Below are 24,067 nucleotides of genomic sequence, written 5' to 3' on the forward strand. Positions count from 1 at the left end.
TCAACAAATATTGCCATATGTGATAACAAGGATGAACCTGGAGGATGCTTTGCTAAATGAAATGAACCAGATACAGAAGCAAAAATACATATGATTCCACTTTCAGAAGGTATCTAAAGTAATCAAACTGAGAGACAGAGTGTAACAGTGCTTGCCTTGGGCTGAGAAGAGGTAGAAATGAGGAGTTGCTGTTAAATAGGTATAAAATTTCAGTTGTGTAAGATGAGAAAGTTCTAGATATCTGTTGTACACACTGCACCTATAGTTAATAATACTGTATTGTTAACTTAAATTGTGCACTTAAAAATTTGCTAAGAGGATAGATTGTATGTAAAGTGTTCTTAGAACAATAATAAAAAATGATAGTTAATCAGTAGAAAAAAAGGTGCAGGCATTTTGTTTCATTTCTGATAAGCAGGGTAAAGTTCTTTAATGAATAAGACATTTGGGGATATGGATTAGCTGGAAGTCTCTCAGGCAGTATGTCACTAAGTAAAATGTCTACAGCTACTGAAAAGATTATTTTGTTTACACTTTCAACATTACACATTCTTTTTTTTTATTAAGGTATTATTGATATACACTCTTATGTTTCACAAGAAAAAACAATGTGGTTACTAATTACATTTACCCATATTATCAAGTGCCCACCCACACCCCAATGCAGTCACTGTATATCAGTGTAGTAAGATGCCACAGATTCACTGTTTGCCTTCTCTGTGCTACACTGTTTTCCTCATGACCCCCCACACCATGTGTACTAAGCATAATACCCCTTAATCCCCATCTCTCTCCCTCCCGACCTGCCCTCCAACACCACTACCCTTTGGTAACCACTAGACCCTTCTTGGAGTCTGTGAGTCTGCTGCTACTTTGTTCCTTGAGATTTGCTTCATTGTTATACTTCACAAGTGTGGGAAATCATATGTCACTTATCTTTCTCTGCAAGGCTTATTTCACTGAGCAGAATAACCTCCAGCTCCATCCATGCTGTTGCAAATGATAGGATTTGTTTCTTTCTTGTGGCTGAATAGTATTCCATTTTGTATATGTACCACCTCCCCTTATACATTCATCTACTGGTGGACACATAGGCTGCTTCCATATCTAACCTATGGTAAATGGTGGTGCAATAAACATAGGGGTGCATATGTCTTTTTGAATCTGAGAAGTTGTATTCTTTGGGTAAATTCCAAGGAGTGTAATTCCCGGGTCCAATGGTATTTCAATTTTTAGTTTTTTGAGCAACCTCCATATTGCTTTCCACAATGGTTGAACTAGCTTACATTCCCACCAGCACTGTAGGAGGGTTCCCCTTTCTCCACATCCTCGCCAGCATTTGTTTTTCTTAGTCTTTTCCATGCTGGCCATCCTTACTGGTGTGAAGTGATATCTCATTGTGGTTTTAATTTGCATTTCCATGATTTTGTGTACTATTAAGAGAAAGAAAAGATGTGGAGCATCTTCTCATGTGTCTGTTGGCCATATGAATTTCTTCTTTGGAAAATTGTCTCTTTATATCCTCTGCCCATTTTTTTTTCATCTTTGCACATTTTTAATGAAATGTTGATGGCTAAAAGCTAGACAATCTTCCCATGAATGACAGACAGTAAGAAGGGTAGCACATACCATCAAGCTTGTTTCTTTCCCAGCTATTAAATGTCACAAGTTCATATTTTTCTTACTTGTGATACCAAAACCAGCAGCATTTTCATTTCATCCACTCTATTCTTACGTATTTGAAAAGCAGGTGTTATCCACCTACCACATGAGCACTGTTTAACATACCAATTGAAAGAAACCAACTTGGCATTGCATTTGGGGCAAAGAAGCTGTTCATCCATTACTCCCAACAAAGTAGATTCCATCCACTGTACATGTTCAATGAAATAAGATGTACATTGAGCCTGACTCCCTAAACTTTCTACATTTGTAGAGAACCTCATCTTTCAATCCTTGTGAAAGGGTGGTTGGGTCAACAGCAAACAGATCTTGAGGTAAGTTCTGCAATTCTGGATACTTATCTGTAACCTTTTGTAAACGATATTGCTTATAAATTGCACTAGAGGTATCAACCTCGTATTTCATTGCCTGGTATAATTTCAATTGCCACTCAAACCCCTCATTCATCTTAGCCTCTGGCGTCATAGTCTGGAAGTTTTCATAGGCTTTTTCAAAGGTAAGTTGGTCAGTCTTCATCATAAAAGCAGTTATTTTAGCCACACTTGGACTGACTCCTGCATGACTGAAAAAGAGACCAGTGCACCAACACTGGATGGCCCTTGGCACGGGCCTGGGCAATGAAGGCCACACACCTGTCCAGATGGCTGAGCAAGTCAGTCTCGGGCTTGTCCAGCGCTGGCATGAAGAGGCTTTGTAGACCCTTGACCCCAACTGCCGCCCTGAAGTCAGGCTCTTCTGAGTCCACCGTCAGCACTGCCATGATGCCCACCTTCCTCAGGTGGTCTGGCTCTGCCACAGCCACTGCTCTGCCCAGGTACAGCCCCGGGCGCACTTCCAGCATCTGCCCAGCAGAGTTTGCCTGGCTCTGGCAGCGCCCAGGGCTGTCACAGCCATCACTCCCACTCTCAGCTTCCCCTCTGCCCAATTTTTAAATGGGTTATTTGATTTTTGGGTGTTAAGGCGTGTGAGTTCTTTATATACTTTGAATGTTAACCCCTTGTCAGATATGTCATTTACAAATATATTCTCCCATACTGTAGGATGCCTTTTTGTTCTATTGATGGTGTCCTTTGCCATACAGAAATATTTAGTTTGATGTAGTCCCATGTATTCATGTTTGCTTCTGTTTCCCTTGCTCTAGGAGATGCGTTCAGGAAGCAGTTGCTCATGCTTATATTCAGGAGATTTTTGTCTATGTGGTCTTCTAAGACTTTTACAGTTTCATAACTTACATTCAGGTCTCTGATCCATTTCGAGTTTCCTTTTGTGTATGGAGTTAGACAATAATCCAGTGTCATTCTTTTACATGTAGCTGTCCAGTTTTGCCAACACCAGTTGTTGAAGAGGCTGTCATTTCACCATTGTATGTCCATGGCTCATTTATTACATATTAATTGACCATATGGTTGTGTTTATATCAGGGATCTCTTGTCTGTTCCATTAGTCTATGGTTCTGTTCTTGTGACAGTACCAAGTTGTCCTGACTGCTGTGGCTTTGTAGTAGAGCTTGAAGTTGAGGAGCATAATCTCCCCAGCTTTATTCTTTATTCTCAGGATTGCTTTGGCTATTCTGGTTCTTTTTTGGTTCCATATGAATTTTAGAGTGATTTGCTCTAGTTCATTGAAGAATGCTGTTTGTATTTTGATAGGAATTGCATTGAATCTGTAGATTGCTTTAGGCAGTATGGCCATTTTGACAATTATTCCTATCCGTGAGCATATGATGTGTTTCCATTTATTGGTATCTTCTTTAATTTCTTTCATGAGTCTCATGCAGTTTTCAGAGTATAGGTCTTTCACTTCCTTGGTTAGTTTTATTCTTAGGTAGTTTATCCTTTTTAATGCAATTGTGAATGGAATTGTTTTCCTGATTTCTCTTTCTGCTAGTTCATCTTTAGTGTATAGGCATGCAACAGATTTCTGTGTATTAATTATGTAGCCTGCAACTTGGCAGAATTCAGATATTGCGCCGTCCAGCAGTGTGCGGGTTAGGACAAAAGGCAGGCTGGGACTGATAGTTCACTCAAGCTCTTTCTTTATTCAGCATTACAGCATAAGCAAGCAAGCTAGCTCTAAGCTATCTCTAAGCTATCTCTAACTTTTCTCTGCTTCTACCTCTACTCTTCTCTCCCCTGCCTCTTCTCATACCTTCCTTATCCCCTCCAGTCTCTCCGGGGGTGAGATTCTACATCAAAGCCTAAGGAAGCTCTGTCAGATGGATTTCAGGCACACTCTCACAACACAGGACTTTTCTAGGAATGGAGGAATGGCCTTGAGTGCAGTTGCAGCTGATCAGAGATGACTCACTGCTCTGGCTGGTTGGGCATGGCTCCCAACAAGATATTAGATCTAGTAGTTTTGGAGGGGATTCTTTAGGGGTTTTTATGTACAATATAATATCATCTGCAAACAGGGACAGTTTAACTTCTTCCTTCAATCTGGATGCATTTTATTTCTTTGTGTTGTCTGATGGCCGTGGCTAGGACCTCCAGAACTATGTTGAATAGAAGTGGGGAGAGTGGGCAGCCTTTTCTTGTTCTCGACCTTAAAGGAAAAGCTTTCAGCTTCTCACTGTTAAGTATAATGTTGGCAGTGGGTTTGTCTTATATGGCCTTTATTATGTTGAAGTACTTGCCCTCTATCCCATTTTGTTAAGAGGTTTTATTATGAATGGATGTTGAATTTTGTCAAATGCTTTTTCAGCATCTGTGGAGATGATTATGTAGTTTGGTCCCTCATTTTGTTGATGTGGTGGATGATATTGATGGATTTTCAAATGTTGTACCATCCTTGCATCCCTGGAATAAATCATACTTGATCATGATGGATGATCCTTTTGATGTATTTTTTAATTCGATTTGCTAACACTTTGCTGAGTATTTTTGCATCTATGTTCATCAGGGATATTGGTCTGTAATTTTCTTTTTTTGTGGTTTGTCTGGTTTTGGTGTTAGAGTGAGGCTGGCCTCATAGACTGAGTTTGGAAATATACCCTCTTCTTCGACTCTTTGAAAAACATTTAGGAGGATGCGTATTAGGTCTTCACTAAATGATTGATGACATTCAGCGGTGAAGACATTTCATCCAGGGGTTTTGTTCTTAGGTAGTTTTCTGATTACCAGTTCAGTTTCCTTACTGCTAATTGACCTGGTCAGATTTTGTGTTTCTTTCTGGGTCAGCCTTGCAAGGTTGTATTTTCTAGAAAGTTGTCCATTTCTTCTAGGTTATCCAGTTTGTTAGCATATAATTTTTCATAGTATTCTCTCATAATTCTTTGTATTTCTGTGGTGTCCACAGTGATTTTTCTTTTCTCATTTCTGATTCTGTTTATGTGTGCAGACTCTCTTTTTTATGATAAGTCTGGCTTGGGGATTTATCTATATTATTTATTTTCTCAAAGTATCAACTCTTGCTTTCACTGATTCTTTCTGTTTTTTTTATTTTTCTCAACTTTATTTATTTCTACTCTAATCTTCTTTTTGTCCCTCCTTCTACTGACTTTGGGCATCCTTTTTCTAGTTTCTTTAATTGTAAGTTTAGAGTGTTCATATGGGATTGTTCATCTTTCCTGAGGTAGGCCTATATTGTAGTATACTTTCCTTTTAGCACAGCCTTCACCTCTTCCCACAGATTTTGCAGTATTGAATTATTGTCATTTGTCTCCATATATTGTGTGATCTCTGTTTTTATTTGGTCCTTGATCCATTGGTTATATTGTGAAGCCTCCATGTGTTTGTGGCATTTTTCATTTCTTTGCATAATTTATTTCTAGTTTCATAACTTGTGGTCTGAGAAACTGGCTGGTACAATTTCAATCTTTTCGAATTTTCCGAGGCACTTTTTGTGGAATTGTATATGATCTACTCTTGAAGATGTTCCATGTGCACTTGAGAAGCATGTGTATTCTGCTGCTTTTGGGTGTGGATTTCTGTAGATGTCTGTGAGTTCCATCTGTTGTAATGTGTTATTCAGTGCCTCTCTCTCTTTATTTTCTGTCTCATTGATCTGTCCTTCAGAGTGAGTGGAGTGTTGAAGTCTCCTAGAATGAATGTATTGCATTCTATTTCCCCTTTTAATTCTGTTAGTATTTGTTTCACATATGTAGGTGCTCCTGTGTTGGGCGCATAGATATTTTTAATGGTTGTATCTTCTTGTTGCATTCACCCCTTTATCATTATGTAATGTCCTTCTTTGTCTCTTGTGACTTTCTTTGTTTTGAAGTTTATTTTGTCTGATACAAGTACTACAACTCCTGCTTTTTTCTCCCTATTAATTGCATGAAATATCTTTTTCCATCCCTTCACTTTTAGTCTCTTTATGTCTTTGGGTTTAAAGTGAGTCTCCTGTAGGCAGCATATAGATGGGTCTTGTTTTTTTATCCATTAAGTGACTTTATGTCTTTTGATTGATACATTCAGTCCATTTACCTTTAGGGTGATTATTGATAGGCATGTACTTACTGCCATTGCAAGCTTTAGATTCATGGCTACCAAAGGTTCAAGGTTAACTTCCTTATTATCTAAGAGTCTATCTTAACTCACTTAATATGCTATGACAAACACAATCTAAATGTTCTTTATATATTAGGTATCATATTCTATACTCTTTGTCTATCTGTTGATTGACTTTGGGGATAGTTGATTTAATTTTGCATTTTCTTAGTAATTAACTGCTCTACTTTCTTAACTGTGTTTTTATTATCTCTGGAGATGGCTATTAAACCTTAGGAATATTTCCATTTATAGAAGTCATTCCAAAATATACTGTAGAGATGGTTTGTGGGAGGTAAATTCTCTCAGCTTTTGCTTATCTGGGAGTTGGTTAATCCCTCCTTCAAATTTCAATGATAATCGTGCCAGATAAAGTATACTTGGCTTGAGTTCCTTCTGCTTCATTGCATTAAATACATCATGGCACTCCCTTCTGGCCTGCAAGGTTTCTGCTGAGAAGTCTGATGAGAGCCTGATGAGTTTTCCTTTGTATGTGATCTTATTTCTCTCTCTGGCTGCTTTTGATAGTCTGTCCTTATCCTTGGTCTTTGCCATTTTAATTACTATATGTCTTGATGTTGTCCCTTGTGTTGGGAGATCTGTGCATCTCCATGGCCTGAGAGACTATCTCCTTCCCCAGACTGGGGAAGTTTTCAGCATTTACCTCCTCAAAGACACTTTCTATCTCTTTTTCTCTGTCTTCTTCTTATGGTACCCCTATAATGCAAATATTGTTCTGTTTGGATTGGTCACACAGTTCTCTCAATATTCTTTCATTCTTAGAGATCCTTTTTACTCTCTGTTTTTCAACTTCTTTGTATTCCTCTTCTCTACTTTCCATTTCATTTATCATCTCCTCCACCATATCTAATCTACTTTGAATACCCTCCATTGTGCTCTTCAATGATTGGATCTCTGGCAGGAATTCATTCCTGACTTCTTGAATATCTTTCTGTACCTCCATGAATATGTTAACAATTTTTATTTTGTTATATGAATCACTTTCAGAAAGATTCATGAGGTTGATCTTATTTGAATCTTTCTCATATGTTGTATTCATAATTTTACTTTGAGCTAGGTTTCTTCGGCATTTCATATTTGTCTATGGCGCCCTGTAGTGCCCAGAAGCTCTACTGTCTGGAGCTGCTCAGCCCTTGAAGCAATGTCAGGGGTTCTAAGTGTGCAGTATTTGCTCCTGGGGGGAGGAAAGAGCTGTTTCCTGCTTCCCAGTTTCACTGCCTGCCTTCACTGCCAGAACCAGTGGGCCGAGCACACAGGTATAAGCCTGTATGCTTTGTGTTTGTAGTTGCTGTAGATGGGGCTTCCTTCTGACTGGCCTAATGTCAGGGTAGAGTTTGCTGGTTTGCAAGTCAGGTGGGGCTGGCCAGGGGAAAGGCGCAGTATGCTCCATATAACAGAGGGGGTCCTTCAAGGTGTGTAGCCATGCAGGGAGCTGGATGCTTGAAGATCAAGAAAGTTCCCAACCTGTTAGGCAGAGTGCACCCTGACAATTTTGTTTACCTGTCCTTTCTCCTGAACAGTAAGTTCTGTGCAATCCTTGCCCCTTTAGCAGCCCTCTTGCTGTTAGGAAGTCTCTCAGACTGCCCACCTTTCCTTTGTCCCAGAGCAGCCGGATATGGATCCTTGCTTTCCACAAGCAACTGGAATCTCATTCTCTTCAGGAATTCTGCCTGTCTTAGCTTTCCAACCCTCTAATCACATGAGTACCATGAAAGCACCATGAAATGTGGATTTGTGCTCCCAGAGCAGATCTCCAGAGTTAGGTATTCAGCAGCCCCAGGCCTCCACTCCCTTCCCATTCCATTTCTCTTACTCCCACAGGTGAGATGGGGTGGGGGAAGGGCTAAGGTCCAGCTGGGCCATGCGTTTGGTATATTACCCTGTCCCTTGAAGTTTATTCTTTTCTCCAGGTGTATGCAGTTTGGCATAGCCCTCTTTCTTGTTGCTCTTTCAGGATTAGTCTTATTATTTATATTTTTGTATTATATGTGTTTTTTATAGGAAGCCTCGGTCTCACCTCTCACACTGCCATCTTTCCACAGTCTTTATCTACATATTTCTTATATGACAAAATAAAATAAAACAGAGGATTCTCAGAGGTCATTCTGTAGTTTGTGAATTTTCCTTCTGTTCTTGCCCTCTTATCCATGTGATGCATTCATCATTTTATTATTGATTTGCAGGACTTATTTTCATACTAAAGGTACTTGTCAAAAAAAACAACAAAATGACAAATAATCTTCCTAAAACATATAAACATGCATGACTAAAGGCATGAAAAACTAAATTAAAATGCCAGAAATAGTCTTCCTTGGGGTCACTTGTGTTGGGGGATCTGTGCACCTCCATGGCCTGAGAGACCAGATTGGGGAAGTTTCAGTATGTGAGAATATATTTGTAAATGACACATCTGACAAGGGGTTAACATCCAAAATATATAAAGAACTCACACACCTCAACACCCACAAGGCAAATAACCCTAATAAAAAATGAGCAGAGAATATGAACAGACACTTCTCAAAGAAGAAATTCAGGTTCCAAACGGCACATGAAAAGATGCTCTCCACATCACTATTTATCAGAGAAATGCAAATTAAAACCACAATGAGATATCACCTCACACCAGTTAAGATGGCCAACATAAAAAGACTAGGAACAACAAATGCTGGCCAGGATGCAAAGAAAGGGGAACCCTCCTACACTGCTGGTGGGAATGTAAATTATTTCAATCATTGTGGAGAGCAATATGGAAGTTCCTCAAAAAACTAAAAATAGGAATACCATTTGACCCAGGAATTCCACTCCTAGGAATTTACCCAAAGAAAACCAGCTCACAGATTCAAAAAGACACATGCACCCCTATGTTTATTGCAACACTATTTACAATAGCCAAGATATGGAAGCAACCTAAATGTCTATCAGTAGATATGTGGATAAAGAAGAAGTGGTACATACACCCAATGGAATACTATTCAGCCATAAGAAAGGAACAAATCCTACCATGTGCAGCAACATGGATGGAGCTAGAGGATGTTATGCTCAATGAAATAAGTCAGGCCAAGAAAGACAAATATGAAATGGTTTCCCTCATTTGTGGAGTATAACAATGAAGCAAAACTGAAGGAACAAAATAGCAGCAGACTCAGAGACTCCACGAATGAACTAGTGGTTACCAAATGGGAAGGGTGGGGGAGGATGGGTGGGGTGGGAAGGAGAAGGGGATTGTGGGCTATCATGACTAGTGCACATGGTGTGTGTGGGATCATGGGGAAGTCAGGGTAACTCAGAGAAGTCAAATAGGAACTCTGTGGCATCTTACTACAGTGATGGACCGTGACTGCAATGGGGTATGAGGGTGTCTTGATATTAAGGGTGAATGTAATAACCACATTGTTTTTCTTGGACACCTTCATAAGAGTGTATATTAATAATACCTTGATTAAAAAAATGCAAGGACCAGTTTGAAATGGTGTATTTACATATGGCAAATTCAAGGAACCTGTATTCAGAATACAAGACAGATCTTTTTTAAATGGTAAAAATACCACAAAATCAATAGAAAACTAATCAAATGGACAGAATGTGGGAAAATGGAATTTTCGGTAGGTTTAGCTGTTAAAAGCAATTTGGAAAATGATTTCAAGATATTTATAAAATTGGACAATGGAGGGCGGAGCCAAGATGGCGGCGTGAGTAGAGCAGTGGAAATCTCCTCCCAAAAACACATAGAGCTATGAAAATATAACAAAGAAAAATCTTCCTAAAATAGAGACCACAGGACACAGGACAACATCCAGACCACATCCACACCTGCAAGAACCCAGCGCCTTGTGAAGGGGGTAAGATACAAGCCCCAGCCTGGCGGGACCCGAGCGCCCCTCCCCCCGGCTCCCGGTGGGTGGAGAGAAACCGGAGCGGTTTTTTTTTTTTTTTTTTTTTTTGGCGAGCGCTTTTTGGAAGCCTTAGAGGGACGGGCCCCCGTTGCTGGGGAGGCAGGGTGGCGGGACCGGTGAGGAGGTGCCTGGGAACGGCGCCGGAGGACAAAGACTATCCCGCGTTTCTCCCTGCGAGACCTGGGGGCGGGTGCCTGAGACCACTGCCTGAGAACGGAGGAGGTCGCGCGTTTTTCCCCTTTTTTTTTTTTTTCTTTTCTCTTTTTGGCGAGCGCTTTTTGGAAGCCTTGAAGGGACGGGGACCCCAGTGCTAGGGAGGCACGGTGGCGGGACTGGTGAGCGGGTGGCTGGGACCGGCGCCTGAGGACAAAGAATATCCCCCGTTTTTCCCTGCGGGACCGGTGGGTGGGTGCCTGAGACCAGCACTTGAGGACAGAGGAAATCGCGCGTTTTTCCCCTTTTTTTTTTCTCTTTTCTGCGAGTGCTTTTTGGAAGCCTAAAAGGGACAGGGACCCGGGTGCTAGGGAGGCAGGGCGGCGGGACTGGTGAGCGGGTGCCTGGGACCGGCACCTGAGGACAAAGAATATCCCGCATTTTTCCCTGTGGGACCGGTGGGTGGGTGCCTGAGACCAGCACCTGAGGACGGAAGAAATCGCGCGTTTTTCCCCTTTTTTTTCTCTCTTTTTGCCGAGTGCTTTTTGGAAGCCTTGAAGGGACAGGGACCCCGGTGCTAGGGAGGCAGGGCGGCGGGACTGGTGAGCGGGTGCATGGGACCAGTGCCTGAGGACAAAGAATATTGAGCGTTCCTTCCCTGCGGGACCGGTGGGTGGGTGCTTTTTGGAAGCCTTGAAAGGACAGGGACCCTGGTGCTAGGGAGACAGGGCAGCAGGACCAGTGAGCGGGTGCCTGGGACCGGCACCTGAGGACAAAAAAAAAAAAAAAAAAAAATCGCTTGTTTTTTCCTTTTTTTTCCTTTTTTTTTTCTCTTTGTTTCTGTTCCCTCTCTCATTGTTGCTGCTGTTGTTTTGGTTTGGAGAGTGCTTTTTGGAAATCTTAAAGGGGCAGGACAGGTCACTTAGACCAGAAGCAGGGAATCTGGGGATCTCTGGGCACTCTAACCCCCTGGGTAGCAGGGAGCACAGAGGCCCCTTACGGAGATAAATAGTCTCCTGGCTGCTCCCCCTCCAACGGGGCTCCACCATTTTGGAGGAACAGCCCCAGCCAGGCCAAGCCCACAGCAACAGTGGAGATAAACCCCAAAGCAACTGGGCAGGAAGCAGAAGCCCTGTCTGCGCACAGCTGCCCAGCACAAGCCACTAGAGGTCGCTATTCTCCCAGGAAAAGGCTACAAACCAACAAGAAGGGAAGCTCTTCCAGCGGTCACTTGTACCAGCTCTGCAAACTATCTCTATCACCATGAAAAGGCAAAACTACAGGCAAACAAAGATCACAGAGACAACACCTGAGAAGGAGACAGACCTAACTAGTCTTCCTGAAAAAGAATTCAAAATAAAAATCATGAACATGCTGACAGAGATGCAGAAAAAAATGCAAGAGCAATGGGATGAGATGCAGAGAAAAATGCAAGAGCAGTGGGATGAAGTCCGGAAGGAGATCACAGATGTCAGGAAAGAGATCACAGAAGTGAAACAATCCCTGGAAGGATTTATAAGCAGAATGGATAAGATGCAAGAGGCCATTGAAGGAATAGAAGCCAGAGAACAGGAACGTATAGAAGCTGACATAGAGAGAGATAAAAGGATCTCCAGGAATGAAACAACACTAAGAGAAATATGTGACCAATACAAAAGGAAAAACATTCGTATTATAGGGATACCAGAAGAGGAAGAAAGAGGAAAAGGGATAGAAAGTGTCTTTGAAGAAATAATTGCTGAAAACTTCCCCAAACTGGGGGAGGAAATAATCGAACAGACCATGGAATTATACAGAACCCCCAACAGAAAGGATCCAAGGAGGACAACACCAAGACACATAATAATTAAAATGGCAAGGATCAAGGACAAGGAAAGAGTTTTAAAGGCAGCTAGAGAGAAAAAGGTCACCTATAAAGGAAAACCAATCAGGCTAACATCAGACTTCTCAACAGAAACCCTACAGGCCAGAAGAGAATGGCATGATATACTTAATGCAATGAAACAGAAGGGCCTTGAACCAAGGATACTGTATCCAGCACGACTATCATTTAAATATGATGGTGGGATCAAACAATTCCCAGACAAGCAAAAGCTGAGGGAATTTGCTTCCCACAAACTACCTCTACAGGGCATCCTACAGGGACTGCTCTAGATGGGAGCACCCCTAAAAAGAGCACAGAACAAAACACACAACATATGAAGAATGGAGGAGGAGGAATAAGAAGGGAGAGAAGAAAAGACTCTCCAGACAGTGTATATAACAGCTCAATAAGCGAGCTAAGTTAGGCAGTAAGATACTAAAGAAGCTAACCTTGAACCTTTGGTAACCACGAATCTAAAGCCTGCAATGGCAATAAGTACATATCTTTCAATAGTCACCCTAAATGTAAATGGACTTAATGCACCAATCAAAAGACATAGAGTAATAGAATGGATAAAAAAGCAAGACCGATCTATATGCTGCTTACAAGAAACTCACCTTAAACCCAAAGATAAGCATAGACTAAAAGTCAAGGGATGGAAAAACATATTTCAGGCAAACAACAGTGAGAAGAAAGCAGGGGTTGCAGTACTAATATCAGACAAAATAGACTTCAAAACAAAGAAAGTAACAAGAGATACAGAAGGCCACTACATAATGATAAAGGGCTTAGTCCAACAAGAGGATATAACCATTCTAAATATATATGCACCCAATACAGGAGCACCAGCATATGTGAAGCAAATACTAACAGAACTAAAGAGGGAAATAGACTGCAATGCATTCATTGTAGGAGACTTCAACACACCACTCACCCCAAAGGATAGATCCACCGGGCAGAAAATAAGTAAAGACACACAGGCACTGAACAACACACTAGAACAGATGGACCTAATAGACATCTATAGAACTTTACATCCAAAAGCAACAGGATATACATTCTTCTCAAGTGCACATGGAACATTCTCCAGAATAGACCACATACTAGCTCACAAAAAGAGCCTCAGTAAATTCCACAATATTGAAATTCTACCAACCAATTTTTCAGACCACAAAGGTATGAAAGTAGAAATAAATTCTACAAAGAAAACAAAAAGGCTCACAAACACATGGAGGCTTAACAACATGCTACTAAATAATCAATGGATCAATGAACAAATCAAAATAGAGATCAAGGAATATATAGAAACAAATGACAACAACAACACTAAGCCCCAACTTCTGTGGGATGCAGCGAAAGCAGTCTTAAGAGGAAAGTATATAGCAATCCAGGCACACTTGAAGAAGGAAGAACAATCCCAAATGAATAGTCTAACATCACAACTATTAAAACTGGAAAAAGAAGAACAAATGAGGCCTAAAGTCAGCAGAAGGAGGGACATAATAAAGATCAGAGAAGAAATAAACAAAATTGAGAAGAATAAAACAATAGCAAAAATCAACGAAACCAAGAGCTGGTTCTTTGAGAAAATAAACAAAATAGATAAGCCTCTAGCCCAACTTATTAAGAGAAAAAGAGAGTCAACACAAATCAACATAATCAGAAATGAGAATGGAAAAATCACGACAGACTCCACAGAAATACAAAGAATTATTAAAGACTACTATGAAAACCTATATGCCAACAAGCTGGAAAACCTAGAAGAAATGGACAACTTCCTAGAAAAATACAACCTCCCAAGACTGACCAAGGAAGAAACACAAAAGTTAAACAAACCAATTACAAGCAAAGAAATTGAAACAGTAATCAAAAAACTACCCAAGAACAAAACCCCGGGGCCGGACGGATTTACCTCGGAATTTTATCAGACACACAGAGAAGACATAATACCCATTCTCCTTAAAGTGTTCCACAAAATAGAAGAAGAGGGAATACTCCCAAACTCATTCTATGAAGCCAACATCACCCTAATACCAAAACCAGGAAAAGACCCCACCAAAAAAGAAAATTACAGACCAATATCCCTGATGAATGTAGATGCAAAAATACTCAATAAAATATTAGCAAACAGAATTCAACAGTATATCAAAAGGATCATACACCATGACCAAGTGGGGTTCATCCCAGGGATGCAAGGATGGTACAACATTCGAAAATCCATCAACATCATCCACCACATCAACAAAAAGAAAGACAAAAACCACATGATCATCTCCATAGATGCTGAAAAAGCATTTGACAAAATTCAACATCCATTCATGATAAAAACTCTCAGCAAAATGGGAATAGAGGGCAAGTACCTCAACATAATAAAGGCCATATATGATAAACCCACAGCCAGCATTATACTGAACAGCGAGAAGCTGAAAGCATTTCCACTGAGATCAGGAACCAGACAGGGATGCCCACTCTCCCCACTGTTATTTAACATAGTACTGGAGGTCCTAGCCACGGCAATCAGACAAAACAAAGAAATACAAGGAATCCAGATTGGTAAAGAAGAAGTTAAACTGTCACTATTTGCAGATGATATGATACTGTACATAAAAAACCCTAAAGACTCCACTCCAAAACTACTAGAACTGATATCGGAATACAGCAAAGTTGCAGGATACAAAATCAATACACAGAAATCTGTAGCTTTCCTATACACTAACAACGAATCAATAGAAAGAGAAATCAGGAAAACAATTCCATTCACCATTGCATCAAAAAGAATAAAATACCTAGGAATAAACCTAACCAAGGAAGTGAAAGACTTATACTCTGAAAACTACAAGTCACTCTTAAGAGAAATTAAAGGGGACACTAATAAATGGAAACTCATCCCATGCTCATGGCTAGGAAGAATTAATATCGTCAAAATGGCCATCCTGCCAAAAGCAATATACAAATTTGATGCAATCCCTCTCAAATTACCAGCAACATTCTTCAATGAATTGGAACAAATAATTCAAAAATTCATATGGAAACACCAAAGACCCCGAATAGCCAAAGCAATCCTGAAAAAGAAGAATAAAGTAGGGGGGATCTCACTCCCCAACTTCAAGCTCTACTACAAAGCCATAGTAATCAAGACAATTTGGTACTGGCACAAGAACAGAGCCACAGACCAGTGGAACAGATTAGAGACTCCAGAAATTAACCCAAACATATATGGTCAATTAATATTTGATAAAGGAGCCATGGACATACAATGGCAAAATGACAGTCTCTTCAACAGATGGTGCTGGCAAAACTGGACAGCTACATGTAGGAGAATGAAACTGGACCATTGTCTAACCCCATATACAAAGGTAAACTCAAAATGGATCAAAGACCTGAATGTAAGTCACGAAACCATTAAACTCTTGGAAAAAAACATAGGCAAAAACCTCTTAGACATAAACATGAGTGATCTCTTCTTGAACATATCTCCCCGGGCAAGGAAAACAACAGCAAAAATGAGCAAGTGGGACTACATTAAGCTGAAAAGCTTCTGTACAGCGAAAGACACCATCAATAGAACAAAAAGGAACCCTACAGTATGGGAGAATATATTTGAAAATGACAGATCTGATAAAGGCTTGACGTCCAGAATATATAAAGAGCTCACACGCCTCAACAAACAAAAAACAAATAACCCAATTAAAAAATGGGCAGAGGAACTGAACAGACAGTTCTCCAAAAAAGAAATACAGATGGCCAAGAGACACATGAAAAGATGCTCCACATCGCTAATTATCAGAGAAATGCAAATTAAAACTACAATGAGGTATCACCTCACACCAGTAAGGATAGCTGCCATCCAAAAGACAAACAACAACAAATGTTGGCGAGGCTGTGGAGAAAGGGGAACCCTCCTACACTGCTGGTGGGAATGTAAATTAGTTCAACCATTGTGGAAAGCAGTATGGAGGTGCATCAAAATGCTCAAAACAGACCTACCATTTGACCCAGGAATTCCACTCCTAGGAATTTACCCTAAGAACGCAGCATTCAAGTTTGAGAAAGACAGATGCACTCCTATGTTTATCGCAGCACTATTTACAATAGCCAAGAATTGGAAGCAACCTAAATGTCCATCTGTAGATGAATGGATAAAGAAGATGTGGTACATATACACAATGGAATACTACTCAGCCATAAGAAGTGGAAAAATCCAACCATTTGCAGCAACATGGATGGAGCTGGAGAGTATTATGCTCAGTGAAATAAGCCAAGCGGAGAAAGAGAAATACCAAATGATTTCACTCATCTGAGGAGTATAGGAACAAAGGAAAAACTGAAGGAACAAAACAGCAGCAGAATTACAGAACCCAAAAATGGACTAACAGGTACCAAAGGGAAAGGAACTGGGGAGGATGGGTGGGCAGGGAGGGATAAGGGGGGGGAAGAAGAAGGGGGGTATTAAGATTAGCATGCATGGGGGGGAGGGAGAAAGGGGAGGGTGGGCTGCACAACACAGAGAGGACAAGTAGTGACTCTACCACATTTTGCTAAGCTGATGGACAGTAACCGTAATGTGGTTGTTAGGGGGGACCTGATGTAGGGGAGAGCATAGTAAACATAGTATTCTTCAGGTAAGTGTAGATTAAAAATTTAAAAAAAAAAAAGAAAGAAAGAAAGAAAAGGGGGATTACTCCTTAACAGGATAAAACTATTGGTAAATCAAAGATCAACGCATGCTTTAAATATCCTTAATGCTGATCACTTAAAGGGTGTCAGATGATCAGCTATGGAGGTACTCTTTTCTGATAATATTCCTTTCTCTTAATTAAAAAAAAAAAATGCAGTTACTGTGTGCTGACCTCCAATGAGTTCTGCACAGTGGTATAGAGGGCATGTCAAAGTGTGGGCAAAGGGTCTGTTTGTTTCTATGCAGGAGATCAAGGCCTAGCTTGGATACCCAGAAAATGAACTAAGATACGATATGAGGAGGAGCTTCCGGCATCAGCACTCTCTGGAGGACTCGTGCCGGGGGATGATCATCAAAAAGCCTCCACAGGGATCCGGATGATGCTGCGGTTGTGGCTGCATCCAGCCCACCGTCTCCTGGACTTGCCATAAGAAGGAGGAGGGAGATGTCTAGGCTGGCATGTGCATACAGTGAGACAACGAATTTGACTGGATCTGTACTGTTGGAACTCAACCAGGAGTTGGGAGGGGTGCAAGTTGTAGCACCCCAAAATCTCATGACTATAGACTATCTATGGTTAAAAGAACATATGGGATGTGAACAGATCCCAGAAATGGGCTGCTTTAATTTGTCTGATGGTTCAAGTACAGTTGGACAATATCCATCATATCATAGATAAATTTTCACAAATGCCTAGGGTGCCTAAATGGTTTTCTTGGCTTCACTGGAGATGGCTGGTAATTATAGATTTGCTTTGTTTATGTCACCGTATTCCTATTATGTTAATATGTGTGTGCAAATTAGTTAGTAGTTTAAAACCTATACATACTTAAGGTACTATACAAGAAGATATGTCAAAGAAATAATCAATCCTCCCAAGTTTCCTTCATATGCTACATCTATAGCTTTTCTTCTTCCTTCCTAATTACAAACCTTAAATAGAATTCGTGCCTCATATCGAATTTACCGAGTATCATAATTCCTCCAGGTGGTAAAGATACCTCGAGACAAGTGCTGGGCATAGAAGCCACAGGGCATAAATCTGCAAAGAAGTAAAAAGCTAACCTTTGCAAACAATATGGCTTCTCTCTCACTTACCAACTTTACATTTCCCTGTATGGCCCCGGAAGATGACTGGTTAGCCAGAGACGGGTAAGATTCCTCAAGGGAGGAACAACCTAAGACAGGCACAGTCGCAGGGGGGCCATCAGGTGAGAATTTGGGGATCGACAGAGGTGAGGCTCAGAACCTCACCCCCCCTGCTTTGAGAGAAATCTTCTGCATCCGTGGATGTCTTGCTGCCCTTGTCTAGCCTGGATTAATACTTAGTCCATAGGCACACACCTGATCATCTGATCATCTATATTTGCCTTCTTACAGCACTAAACTATGTTTTCTACCTTTATCTTGCATCTACCTACCACTTCAGCATTTTATTAAAAATAAAAATAATAATAATAATAGGAGAAATGTGGGATCAACATATAAATCAAGTACAAAAATCAAATGAATATTCATATTTGACCTGATGGTTTATAGGTCATATCGCATGATCAAAACCGAAAGTTTCTGTGATGAATGCCCTTGTACTGTTCACCATGTAAGAATTTATTCACTCTGTAAGAATTCGTTCACCATGTAAGAACTTGTTCGTTATGCTTCAGAAGATTGGAGACTGACGAGAATTAGGCTTGAGATGGATTAATGATTGTACATTGAGCATTGACCCCCCTATACTGAATTTTATTGTTGTTAACAACCATTTGATCAATAAATATGAGAGATGCCCTCTCAAAAAAAAAAAAAAAAAAAAAAAAAAAATTGGACAATGAACCAATTTTACCAGCCATCAATTCTACTTTTAAAGAAAGAAAACCTTCATTTGTACTGGGAGTTTAAAATATGATGATATCCATTTCAATTTTCTGTTTGTTACCTAATTTTATTTTGTTTTGTTTTCATGTTTTGAGATGATATCTACTGTTGATATCTGCAGTTATGTTTTCTTAAATATCTCCCATCAAATATTGCTATTTTATATTATTTCATTTTCCCCATGTTAATAAATTGTCAAGTAAACTGTATTGAACCTTTAAATATATTTTTATCTATCACGAAACACAAAACAATATCTTCATTCATAATTCAATTTGATTCAATATTGCATTCATTCTCAAATCATAATCACAGATGATATGTACTTTCTTCTCTTCACTGGGTTTAATAAAGACACACCACAGATTTCAAGAAGGATTAGCACAAATTTACTAAGCAAATCCGATACAGTTCACTAAAACTTAATCAAAGTCTGTTGCACGGTTGTATTTGCTATAAATAATACTATTAGACATTACAGTTGTCATTGGCTTTCACTACAAATGACACCAGTTATAGAAATTTCAATCTTTAACAATCAGCAAATTAAAGATTAAAAATTTCATAGCTAACTCACTCTGGAATCAAATATATTTTCCTTTCATTTTTTTTTAGCTCTAGAGAAATTAAGTTTCAGCTGATATTATACTGCAAAACTAGCCTGAAAATCATCTCTAAGTCTATTTGCACTTTTAGATGTAGACAAACTGTGCAATAGGTGCATGTTCATTGAGGTAAAAATGAATATTATTTCTTATAGCTTTACCTAAAATCTAAGATCTTGTCAAGCTGTTTCTGTAAGTGAAAAGTATACCTGTGTGACAATTCCCTAATTTCTTGTTATCAGATTCTGACTAAACCTCAAAAGTGGTGAAATTTATTGACTATTTCCCTTGTCTGGTTGGAAAGATGATCTTTAATATTGGGGAGAATTTTCTATAACATTGAATGGTCCATGTATAAAACTTGACAAATTTCATCTATATCATGATCTGGACCTCAGATGTTAGGATTCTTGATTATCTTTCCAACTGTTTCTATGGCCATTGCTCCATTCAAGTTTCTACTTCTTGGTTCAATTTTAACCATTTGAAAGTTTCTCATTTAGTTTATAATGTTTTTATAAGCACATTGCATAAATTGAATAGAATTGTATGTTATAAATCTTACAACTTCAGGCTGGCCATGTCATCATTCATTGATCTTGCTGTTTATAATATGTTCTCTTTGATTATAAAATTTAATTTTTTACCCATTTCAAAAATACATTTTAATACTGAATACCTTATGCTTTTTAACATGTTCCTTAGGACTTTGGAATAAACATTTACCATCCTTTAGAGCATGAGAATATATTTCACTTTATCAACAAATAGAAAAGAGCTAATCGGAATCAATTCAGTCTCAGTGTGCATGATTTCTAACTTTGTCTCATCCATGGAGGGGATCTTTTTAGTCATTTGATGCTTTTGTGTCTTTACTCATCTTCTCACTTGATATTTCCCTCCAGATCTGTGATGTATCTTTTGGGGGCACTGGGTGGGAAGGTAGTATGACTACTTTGGGATGTATTCTGGCTTTTTAAAAATTTTAATGGAAAATAAGATTGGGAGATGGCATTTACTGTGTGGGATACTTTACTTTCGAGTCCCTTGGGTGGGGCTGCTCCACTTACTCTCCATAAACAGCAGAGCGGGTGAGGCATGGTCTGTGTCTTCCATCCCAACCCATGCAGTCATTTCTGTGTGGTGCCCATATATGACACTGCTGTCAGGGCTGAGGCAGGCGGAGATAGCAAACATGCAGGTTTGATTCTCCAGGAGTCATACTGCATATGCTTTGCTATTCCTGACCTTGAGGACTTTTCCCTTGCTTGTATCCATACCTTCTTATAAAAAGACTATTGATGCCCCTGGCACACACTGCTAGTTACCAATCCAATATCCATTCTAGCCTTCTTCATTAATTATAGAAACTATAAAAACTTCAATTTAGTTTGGAGAGGCAATGTGTAAAGCTAAACAAAGAAAATGAAAACTGTATTTTATAGAATATCTTTGGGAAGAGATTGCCATGGGATAAACTTTTGTCCAAAGCTGTACAGAAATGAGAAAACCTGTTTTAAGTAGGGTCAGCAGGTACAGGCTTCTCTCCTTTTTTATTTACTTTTCTTTTTAAAACTGCTTATTCTCTGGATTGATTCCTGCAGGTAGAGGTACATTTCTGAGCCAGTGAGGAAAAGACTCAACACTAATAACAGTGGGACAGAAAAATTTAAGAAGTTTGCCAGGTTAATTATACAATGGAATTCTGAAATTCTTAAATTGGAAAAAAAATCTTTATTTATTTAAGCGATGACTGGCTCAAATTTTCTATGAGTCATAACCAAACAGAATTACAAATTTATGTATATATAAACAAATATAATTACAAAAATTTTATAATTAAAAAAATGGTTTTATTAAGGTTTGATACAGATTAAGTGCACATGGTTAAAATGTACAATATACTTAGTACTTATTAAATCTACTTATTAAAACTACGAGATAATGAATGTGTCTATCACCTCCAAAAGTCTGCTTCCATTTGTATTTCTATTTACCCCTCCATGATCCCCATTGGAAGATGGCCACTGATGTTTATGGCATTATATTTTACTGTTGAATTTTATATAAATGGTTTGCAATGACATTACACAATCTTTTTTCTCATATGTAGTACATTAGAGGTTGAATTAATCCACATTCTAGCCAATACTTAGTATGGTGAGTCTTTTAACTTCAGACATTCTAATTGGAACCTAATATTATATCATTTGGTATTAATTTGTATTTGTATTTACCTAATAAATAATTATATTGAGCATCTTTTGGTGACCTTCCTCCTGTTTTTGCTGAAGTGTCAGTAGAAACATTTTGTGCAAACTAAAACAATTATGTGATAACACCTATCAGAATGCTAAAATCAAGACAAGTGGTAATACTAACTGACAGAGGGGATGTGAACAATAGGAACTTTTATTCATTGCTGGTGGGGAATGAAAAATGACATGACCACTCTGGAAAACAGTTTGGTCATTTCTTCCAAACTTAGCTTTACCATATGATGGAGCAATGACACATCTAGGTAATTGTGAAACTCCTTTGAAATCTTATATCTTCATATCTGCACACAAATGTTTATAGTAGCTCTATAGATAATCAACAAAAACTGGAAGCAAACAGGATGTTATTCAGTAAGTGAATGGATAAACAAAACGGCACAATGGAATACTGTTCAGTTATCAAAATGAATATTCTATCAAGTAAAACCATGGATGAATTTTATATGTATATTTTAAGTGAAAGCAGCCAGTCCACAAGGCTACATTCTGTATGATTCCATTTATATGACAGTTGGAAAAGGCAAAACTATAGAGTTAATCAATAGATTTATAGCTGCCAAGAATTAGAAGTAATCATTGAATAGGTGAAACACAAGAATTTTTAAAACAATCTTTTAATTTTAGAGCACTTTTGAACTTGCAGAAAAATTGTGAAGATACTGCTCAAAGTCCCCAAATATTCCACACCAGTTTCAGAATTAATTTTAAATTTAAGATTAATTTCTTACATTACTATGGTACATTTGTTTCAGTTAATTAAACAATGTTGATGCACAGACTACCATGCATTATTAACTCAAATGCATACATTATTCACATTTTCTTACTTTTTACTTAATATTCTTTTTCTGTTCAGAAGTTGATCCAATATACAATATGTTTAGTAGTCGTGTCTCCTTAGGGTCCTCTGGACTGACAGTTTCCCAGAATTTCCGTGCTTTTGATGACCTTAGCAATTTTGAGAGTAGTGGTTAGGTATTTTGCAGAATGCTCCTGAAATGAAATTTACTTAATGTTTTTCTCCTGATTGCACTGGGATTATGGAAAAGGAAGACACAGAGTTAAAATGCCATTTTCATCACTTTGTACCACATTTTCATCACTTAGTTGATGTTGACCTTGATCACCTAGCTGATGATCAAGGTCAGGTTTCTCCACTGCATAGACACTCTCTTCCCTGTCCTCTTTCAACTGTACATTTTCAAGAAACTGACTATGTGTGTATTTAAAGAGTGGCGATTTATGCTCTACCTCCTTGAAGATGGAGTATCTACATAAATTATTTAGAATTCTGCATGGGAGATTTGTTTCTTCTCCATTTATTTATGTATTTAATCATTACTCAAGCTAAACCAATCAGGATGAGTGCATATATATTTATTTTACACTTTGGCCCTAATCCAATCCATTATTATTCTGCTCAAATAGTTCCATACTTGGACATTGGGAGGTCTTTCAGTTTACTCCTAGGTCCCTTCGATATACTCATATCATTTTGGAATTCTCTTAGCATTTCCTCACTTAACGGCACTCCAAGTTGCTCTAGGCTCATGCTATATATTTCCTGGCCAGGCTTGTAATCAGCCTTTTCTTTAAGGAAGTTTGGTTCTTTCACTGGAGAATGATGCTGCCGTAAACCAAGATCTGGGTGTTAGATTTGCTTCTTGCTCCTGAGGTGCTGTGGCTTTCAGGCCCTGTCAGCTGACTGAGTAAGGAAACATGTGTATGCTGACCTGTGCATATTTACATAGTGACTATTCCTATCTGAAACTGTATCTTTATCAGGCTAAACTTGAATTCACAGCAAGTCTCCAACTCTAACCCATTAGCATATAGATCACTCCAGCTTAATTCTCTTGCTTTTCTATGAACTCCCACTTCAACAAAAGAAATTTGTCTCCCATCATTTTTCAATCCTTGATAGTGTCATAAAAAGTAGGATTTTTTAAAGGAGACGTTCATTTAGAGTTCACATATGGGAGATTTAGGAGAGGTTCATATAGGGAAAATGTTGTGTGGTATAGGGAAACTCTGCATTGTCCCCTCAACTTTTCTGTAAATATAAAACTTTTGCAAAATAAGAAAGATTATAAAAAAGAATGGGCATTATTATATATTTTGCTTCCTGCTTCTGTTCTTAACAATTTAAACATATTCCAACATTATTATATATTCTTAGTAAGGTATAATTAGATGGAATTATAATATTCTACTTGAAAGTTATGATGTAATTCCTTAAGTTCATTTTCATATTTTTTAGTATGTGTTTAAATTTTGTGGGATTTATGTAACAATCTAATGAATATTTGTAAACATTCATCTCTGACTATAATTTACATTATTTAATTGAACCAAATTTCTGGATGTGGAGATAGCAATAAAGCATTTGAACTTTTTAAATGCATGTGTTTATATATGTATATAAATATATGCATGTATATAAGTATATAGGCATATAAATAAAAATAGACATGTATGTAAACATATAGACATACATTATTTTTTTAAAGGAAATTTGGTTTTATT

At 38.7% G+C, this 24,067-nt stretch overlaps 1 pseudogene; it reads right to left on the bottom strand.

Annotated features, from left to right (window-relative positions):
* Positions 1 to 1,641: 1,641 nt before the first annotated feature.
* LOC108389211 (dual specificity protein phosphatase 12 pseudogene) lies at positions 1,642 to 4,010 on the bottom strand (annotated as a pseudogene).
* Positions 4,011 to 24,067: the final 20,057 nt, after the last annotated feature.

Source organism: Manis javanica, chromosome 3 (assembly GCF_040802235.1).
Source record: "Manis javanica isolate MJ-LG chromosome 3, MJ_LKY, whole genome shotgun sequence".
NCBI classification, from domain to species: domain Eukaryota; kingdom Metazoa; phylum Chordata; class Mammalia; order Pholidota; family Manidae; genus Manis; species Manis javanica.